Source organism: Rhinopithecus roxellana, chromosome 10 (assembly GCF_007565055.1).
Source record: "Rhinopithecus roxellana isolate Shanxi Qingling chromosome 10, ASM756505v1, whole genome shotgun sequence".
NCBI classification, from domain to species: Eukaryota; Metazoa; Chordata; class Mammalia; order Primates; family Cercopithecidae; genus Rhinopithecus; species Rhinopithecus roxellana.
Genome location: NC_044558.1, coordinates 137,679,926 through 137,688,570, shown reverse-complemented (window position 1 = coordinate 137,688,570; position 8,645 = coordinate 137,679,926). Strand labels below are relative to the sequence as shown.

General features: G+C 42.1%; 1 long non-coding RNA gene across 1 annotated transcript; it reads right to left on the bottom strand.

Annotated features, from left to right (window-relative positions):
- Positions 1-1,585: 1,585 nt before the first annotated feature.
- LOC115900011 lies at positions 1,586-4,819 on the bottom strand. The gene is made up of 3 exons (XR_004059685.1): positions 4,687-4,819; positions 4,130-4,190; positions 1,586-3,017 (listed from the first exon to the last, which is right to left on the bottom strand). It is a non-coding gene; the product is annotated as an uncharacterized LOC115900011 (long non-coding RNA).
- Between the last annotated feature and the right edge of the window lie 3,826 nt (positions 4,820-8,645).

Sequence of the window (8,645 nt, the reverse complement as noted above, 5' to 3'; positions counted from 1 at the left end):
AGACAAGCAGGCTGGCTGGCTTTTTGTTTTGATGTGGTCTGGAGAAAAAGCACAAAAGTCCCTTACTCAAGCTATAGCTTACCCAACTTCCAGCCAATCAGCAACAAAAGACCCAAGAAGCTATTAACCACAAGTTCCTGCTTTATGGGGCTAAGGAGTTCCCCAGGACCCCATATGTGCAGTTAAACTTCAACTTATACTTACCCCTTCCTCATTTTATTGCAAAAAATGTCACCCAGGGATAGAGATTTAAAATGCTAATGTTATGTTCAATGTCTAAAGAAGCATGTCAAGCCACTGCACAAGGGCTAGAGAAACCCCTCCTATCTATCTGTGCCCTGACAAAACCCTTCCCTACAGAAAAATCCTTTAAAGGTAACCCCCATACTATCTTCCAGGGACATACCCACCCCTCCCCCACGTTTTCGTTCCACAGGCCTGGCTTCCTTGTGCACAAGCTAAATAAATGTCCTCTTTGCTGCTATGTCTAGTGATCTCTCTTGATTTCTATCTTGGGAGATTACAAGAACCCAGGGTGCCAGTAACATATCCATGATATAACAGAACTGCACTTCTACTCCTTAAATGTATGCAAATTTAAAAAATTAAAAATAAAAGCAAATCTTAAGTCTCATATACTGAACGTATTTCCGTTATAGCACCTAACCCATTTTTAAAACTTCTTAACTGCCTTTTAATAGATCATGAACAATTTTTTCTTACTATGTCTTGCTTATCATTGTGTCCTCCACATTCAGTAGATAGGCTTTAAAGGAAAGTTCACTGAATGAATCAATACTTATTGTATTGAGCTGGAAGTTGACAATTATTTTCTGTCAACTCTATGAGTCTCTAATTCTATTAGGCTTAGTTTTCATTTCTCATTAAAAATAAAGCAGGTAATAGGAAAAGAAAACAATCTTTTTTCTGAAATAACCTTAATAATGATCTCTTATAAGCTGAGAACCTTCCAGACTGTGACAAATATGAATGCAAATAATCTTTGCTGCATGTGAAACTCCCTTTGGCTCCTTCAAAAACAGACCAGGAGAGGGGAGGAGTAATGGGCTCACAGGGGCTAGAGAGCACCATCCCTGAGAGAGGGTACATTTCCCAGCAGAGGCCTCAGGGGCACACAATTGGGAAAGCAAGAAAGTTATGGGAAGGCCGTAGCCAGGCAAGGGAAAAGAGACATGGATTGTCTTGTTCACACACTCAGAAGCCAGGCACTTTAGATATGGTACATCTTTCTCTTCTAGCGCTCTTTGAAAGATAGCTCGCATTTAAGTAAAATAAAAAAACTGTGGTCCTGGAAGAGAGCCTATACCAGGGAATAGAAAAGCAGCCACTCCTATGGGGATGAGAGAACAGCAATGTGTTTTTTATAGGCTCTTTTGTGTGATAACAGCTAAGAATATGCTCCTCAGAAAAAGTGCATATGTACTTATATTAACTACATTTTGCCTGTATTTTCAAGGAATTCAAGACGACACTACACCTCGTGTTCCCTGAAGCACCACCACCAGACCCCACACCCCAGAGTTACCAAGCAATGAGCTTACTGCTCAACACATATAGAAAACAATAATATGGTACTGGCTTTTAAGGAGGAAAAAAGCTTTATTGCAAGTTAATTGGCCAGGAGACAGGGAGCAGTGCTCAAGTCTGTCTCCCAGAGCTGGGGACTGGGGACAGGTTTTACAGGCAGAGAGTAGCTATGAGGAAGACAGGAAGATGCAAAGAAGTGTGACCTGATTGGGTGATGCAAAGATGTGGTGTTGGGTCCTTGGCTTTTAACTTCATACTGCAACAAAACAGGGCACCTCTCCCTTCTTAATTGGGCCTGGCCTCTTGATCTGAGTACTTAGGTGCTGCTTACGGACGACTTTTTCCTTCAGGTTAGCTCCACAGTCTCAAATCTGACATGCTTGGTTCACCTGGGCATGCTCTGGTTACTTGACTTGCAACCTGGGGGTCTGTTGCAATTGAAAAACAACTCATCACTTTGTTAAATATTGTTACAGACAACACTGAACCAGACTGAATTGGTTGTGTGGTTACACTGAGTTTATAAGAAGCCCTGATAAAAATACTCTAAATGTCCCTCCACATTAATGTTCTGCACCATCTTGATGTACCTAAATTTTAATTTCAGGCCTGAAATTGTAGGTTTTAAAAAGGACAGTTTGTAAAAGCCCCACACATTCAGTGGCCAAGGAGGCCTTCCTCTCTCCCTCCCTCCTCACCCTTTCCCCTGCTCTTCTCCGGGGCTCCTCCTCAGAAAACTTTCTTCTTTGTGCAGGGAGAGCTCAACACAGCATCAATTCATCCTTCCCCAGGGAGCCTGCCCAGAAGAAATAGCACGCGTCAGGAACAGTGTGCCTCTAACTCGCTTCAATTTATTTAAAGTCACTTGGAGACCATTTCCAAAGGGCCTGTGCACTGTAAACACTGCAGGTCGTTACCCTTCTTGAACAGGAACTGTGCGTATAAACACACAGCTCTCCAGGGGCTTCTGGTAAATCCATATTAACACACGGGAAGAACACAATGAGTCCATGTCTCTCTGGGGGAATTTCTAATGATCTCAATCAACACAGAGGTTTCTTTCCATTCCAGGGAAAAGGACATAAATATAAAGTGAGTGGAGCTTTAATGCCTTTGTGGATGATTAGAGAATCTCTGTCGAAGTTGTGGGAGAGAACACTGCTGAAGGTGGGAATCAAGAAGGTTCAAATCAGAGGCAGGACAGGTGTGTTCCTGGGAAGCTTCAATAAAAGACACCAAGAACGAAGCCAAAGGCATGCCCAAGTGAGGGCCAAATGACTCAATGCATCCTGAGGTTATACTGTGTTGTTATGTTGTCCTGTGCTTCATTGTTCAGTCATTCATTTCAAGAAACATGCTATGCACACTCTTCGTTTCTGTGTTTTCTAGGATATTGTGTATTCTCTCCATGGTCTAGAAGAGTAGGCCAGTAGACTCCAATCCAAATCAGCACAATTTCAAAAGCAAAACTTGGGGTAAAAACAAGGGATTGACTTTATTATTATTATTTTTCCTAATAAAGACAGTAAAACAAAACAACTTTCACATACTATCACAATCATTTTGCAAGATACTGTAATATCCTGAGATGAATAAGGACTGCCAAAAGACAAAATTACAACAAATTTAGTTACAGATCTAAATGGTATATATATTTTTTCATTTTTGAGACAGGGCCTCACTCACTCTGTCACCCAGGCTAAAGTGCAGTAGCAGTGGTGTGAGCATGGCTCACAGCAGCCTTGACCTCCTAGGTTCAAGCCATCCCCTCGCCTCAGCCTCCTCAGTACCTAGGACCCCAGACCACCACAATACCCATGCCTGGCTAATTTTTAAGTTTTTTTTTTTTTTTTATAGGTGGGTGGGTCTCACCATGTTGCGCAGGCTAGTCTTGAACACCTGGGCTCAAGGAATCCTCCTGCCTCAGCCTCTCAAAGTGCTCAGATTATAGGCATGAGGCATGCACCAGACCTAATTGGCTTTTATTCACCATTCATGAATGGGGCAGCCTCCATTCTATAAAACAGAATGAGAGCTCCCACAGGGCATGGCAGGACAGGGGGCTTTATAAGGTGGGAACAAGGAAACAGAGCAATAGGAAAAAAAAAAAGCTGATTGGTTAACATCAGGTAACTTCAGATTTCTTCCTTTTTTTGTTTTGGAAGGGTTAAAGCAGAGGAGACTCATTTATTATGCTGACCAGGTAGACCGGAATCTCCTGTTGTCAGAACAATTGGTGTGTTTGGGGATCTATCTACTTTCTGAATGCTTCGGTTTGATTATGTGGCACTTAGTATGAGTGACTCCATTGTGGTTTGGTCTGGTCTGTTGGTGCCTAGTGCAGGAGCTCAGTAAAAATCATGGCCTCCCGTAATTTTTTTTTTTTTTTTTCTTCTTGAGACAGAGTTTTGCTCTTGTCCAGGCTGGAGTGCAATGATGCGATCTCAGCTCACTGCAACCTCCACCTCCCAAGTTCAAGCAATTCTCCTGTCTCAGCCCCCCGAGTAGCTGGGATTACAGGTGCCCGCCACCATGCCCAGCTAAGTTTTGTATTTTTAGTAGAGACAGGGTTTCATCATACTGGCCAGGCTGGTCTTGAACTCCTGACGTCAGGTAATCTGCCCATCTCGGCTGCCAAAGTGCTGGGATTACAGACGTGAGCCACCGCGTCCAGCCCACAATGTATTTTTTTTAACAGGACATAAAATAAAAAAGGATAAAATGAAAAAAGTAATATAGGATAAGTTTTAACAACCCAGGAGCTGTAGTCAGACACCCATAGACCACTGCATAAGCCTCCTAGCCAGTCTTTTGTTTCTTTTCTTGCCACCTACAATCCATTGTCCACTTTGCAGCAAGACAGCATTTAAAACTTAGATCACTCTATTCTTCTGCTTAAAGCACTCCAATTGCTTCCCACTGCAAATCAAACTGTCCCGCCCCGGTATACAGAGCTCTGCTTCTGGTTGCAGCCTACCTCTCCCCCTCATCTGCAGTACTCTCTTTCCCCCCTCTGCACTCCTGTCACACTGGTCTTTCTGTTTCCAAACCTATCATACTTGATCTCACCTTCACACTGCTATAAAGAACTACATGAGACTGGGTAATTTACCAAGACAAGAGGTTTAACTGACTCACAGTTCCACAGGCTTAACAGGATGCATGACTGTGAGACCTCTGGAAACTTAAAGTCATGATGGAAAGTGAAGGGGAAGCAAGCACTTTCTTCTCGTGGCGTCAGGAGGTCAGGAGAGAGAGAGAGTGAAGGGGGAAGTGCTACATGCTTTTAAACCATCAGATCTTGTGAGAACTCACAATCATGAGAACAGCAAGGGTGAAATCCACCCCCAGGATCCAATCACCTCCCACCAGCCCTCTCCTCCAATTCAACATGAGATTTGGGCATGGACACAAATCCAAACCATATCACAGCCCTTACACTAGGTGCTTTTCTTGCCTAGAATATTTTTTCCCACTTGTCACTCAGATCTCATTTAATTGTCACCACCTCTGCACAGAGTCTTTGCTTGACCACCTTGTGTTAATAGACATTGCATCATATCAGCCTATTTTAATTCTCTACATAGTGTTTATCATTACTGGTTATTTATCTTGTTTAACTTATTTTTATATTTGTTTATTCTTTATCTCCACTTGCTACTAGAATACAACCTCCCCATGGGTAAGTCTTTATTTCTGATATTTTGGAAGTGCATCTCAGTGCATCGTTGTGAATATTAGTTTTCTGTAGTATTTAATATGAGTTGAAAAATATGGACATAAAGGCTGAAAGAACAATCCTGGATAACTATGAAGCAAACCAAAGTAAACCAAAACCAACCCAGAAAACTTACAGTATAAGACTCACTATTAAACAAATACCAACTTGGAAAGACTTCTATGAAATGCTTTCTTAGCGTCCAGTCTGTTAAGCCTGGGTTGAACTCCTTTTTCAGGTAGGCAGTTTCAATTTTTGAAGAGCAATAAACATTCCTCATGAAAGCACCTTCCTATTTCAAATGCAGAAGCTCCTTTCAAACTTAAATATCTCAGCCTTTTATTGTCAATACAAAAAGACATAAGCCCCATGGTCAAGTTAGCACAAATCTAGGACAAATTTAAGGTGTTCAAATCACTACATGCTCACACCTGTACACAGAGGGCCTTAAATCATTCATTCACCTCTGTTTAAAAACAAAAAGAAGGGATCATTCCACTTTAGATAAAAGAGGAATGGAACCCTTCCTCCTTGTAGTTCTAGCCCATGAGACCAACAGGACTTCAAAGTTAACCTTTCTCAAAGAGGCAGCTTCCTGTGGGCATTAAGAATGTGGACTTAGGAGTGGACTGTCAGGTGAGGGGCAAATCCTGGCACTAGTGCTTCTTAGTTGTGTCAGTTGGGCAACCACTTAACCTCTCTTTGTTGCAGTTTTCTCTTTTGCAAAACAGTGGCAATAATAATACCTAATTCTTAGGGTTGTTATGAGGATTAAAATGATTACATGTATAAAACAGTAAATACTACATAAATGTTAGTTATTACCACACCTGGTGGTTCCCAACTTTTGTGTATAGAAGAATTGCCTAGTGTGCTTGTTACCAGTGCAGATTTCCTGACTCACTCCCCAGAAATTGTAATTTACTAGAGCTGGAGGGAGCCCAGAGATTGGAAAATTTTAGGGCAGATAGCAGAGGGCCAACTGCTACATCTTCCAGCCAAACCTAGCTCTCTCTGGTAAGTCAATACACATTCACTTACAATTTAAGATAAAATCCAAGGAAGAAAAAGAATTAAATATACTCCTTTATCATCTGTTTCTGGTGTCTCCGATGTTGGGTCTGTAACACTTTCCTGGTGAGTTTCCACAGCCCAATACACAGCACATTCTTTTGTCTTCTGCTCTAGCCAGTTATCTTTCTTCTTCCCCCTCCTTTGCCATAATTACAACTCTCAAATGCTCGTAAGTGGTTTCTATAGTCTTCCTAGATTATTTAGCCAATACATAACAACATCTGCTTCTTCCTGTTTTTCCTCTAGGGTGAATCCCTTCAGTCTTAATCATTGTAGTTACTGTTTTAGCACATTTTCACCAATACCAGGAGCAAACGAACTAATCATCATCACAATGTATCTGAAGTACTGAAGGATGTAATTCCAGGAACCAATGCAAACACAACGGTGCACTTGGAGGTGAAAGCAGAGTTCATGGTACTGATCTGAGCTTAATGCAGCACGTTATCACCTAGCTTTAAAGAAAACTATAAGGAGAAGGCATGGGAAAAGAGGAAGAGGAGCTGGGTCCGTGAAAAGAGCTGACATGAGAATACTGCAGCAGTAGAGAGATGGCGGAAACCAGACGTGGTCCTCTTGCATCTTCTGAAGCACAGAATGCCAAAAAGAATGGTCTATCTGCCAGCAAAACCGACAGAGATTGCAAGTGGCTATGGGGCAGATTTCCATGGAGGGAAGGCCCTGAACATAGCTGGCAAGTGAAACTGATGCTGATAGCCCTGGGGGAGATACACCTGGGTCTTGACAGGATTAGACACTGACTCTGGAGTCGGCTTTGTTTACCTCATGATAGGTGCAAATGCTCAGAATGCTTTAAAGAACCCAAACAGAGGATGTTACACCAGTATGGACTGACAAATCTTATTTCTTCAGATCAAGGAACAGACTTTACAGCCTGTAATGTCTAACAATGGGCAGAGAATCCTCCTCAGAATAATAGTGTGCCAGAGAAGTGCAATGGGCAAATGACACATTGGTTGTTTAAGCAAGGGGAGATAAAGCCACAAAGGGCTGGTGTACATGCCTTTACAGTGTGTGGGTCACACTCAGTATGAGTAGGACTAAAGAAGTGTCCCTACTAGATAGATTCTTTCTTTATCTTGTGGGTCTGGGGAAGAGGGAATGGGGAAGGGTGGTGGGATGAGTATGCAATTATTGTCAAGAGGGGATGTGGAAGATGCTGGTAATGATGACTATACTTTTTTCTGTCTTCCCCACATCACCCTGACTTGATTGTTTTTCCCTATCTGATTCAATGGTCAGTGATTCAATACAGAACCAAGGCTGCAACTGCAAGTGCTGGAAACAAGGGTGATTCCAATCAAGAAACTCTAACTGTGCTTTAAAACCTGTATACTAGAATTCCCTAAAATCCTAATTTTAGGGAATCAGCATTTTAGGGAATCAGTAACTATATTATCTGGTGGTTAAAAAATACCCTACTAGTTCTGTATCTCTGTAACCCTACTCTATATGAATGGGAGTGAACTGAGAGGGAGGTTCTTGCTAGACTAGTATTATGCCTGTAATCTAGACCAGCACAGTCACCAAGCCTAATATCCCTCACAAAGGTGAAAAATCTTGGTTACAAATAAAGAGAAGAAGGAATTGTAGCTTAGGGCAAAGGAATAAACAAATGAATTATGCAATAAAGAAAATATAATGTTACATTAATACCTTGAAAGAGGTTCAGTGCAAGAGATAACAATGTCTCTTAGCTCAATTGTACCAGATTCCTGAAAGGATGAAGATACACATTTGTTGAGACCAATCCTGGTTTTGGACCCTGATGAGATGGAATGGAAGCCTGTGAACCTGAGCAGCCTGGCCCTGGGAGACATGCTCATACAATGTGATGTGATGATGCCTTGGCGTGACTGTTGATGACTGAATGGAACTCTATTGAGTTCTATTTTGTTTTGCCCATATCCATTGAGTTCTATTTTGTTTTGCCATAAGAAGTGTGTGGCCAGAGACCAGAGGGTGGACTCTGAAATAATAAGAAATGTATGTATTTGGGAGTCTGAGGAGGGCGGATCATGAGGTCAGGAGATCTAGCCATCCTGGCTGACATGATGAAACCCCGTCTCTACTAAAAATACAAAACATTAGCCGGGTGTGATGGCGGGCACCTGTCTTCTCAGCTACTTGGGAGGCTGAGGCAGGAGAATGGCGTGAACCCGGGAGGTGGAGCTTGCAGTGAGTCGAGTTCCCGCCACTGCACTCCAGCCTAGGAAACAGTGAGACTCCGCCTCAAAAAAAAAAAAAAAAAAAAAAAAAGTATGTATTCAGTCTATCATCAGTC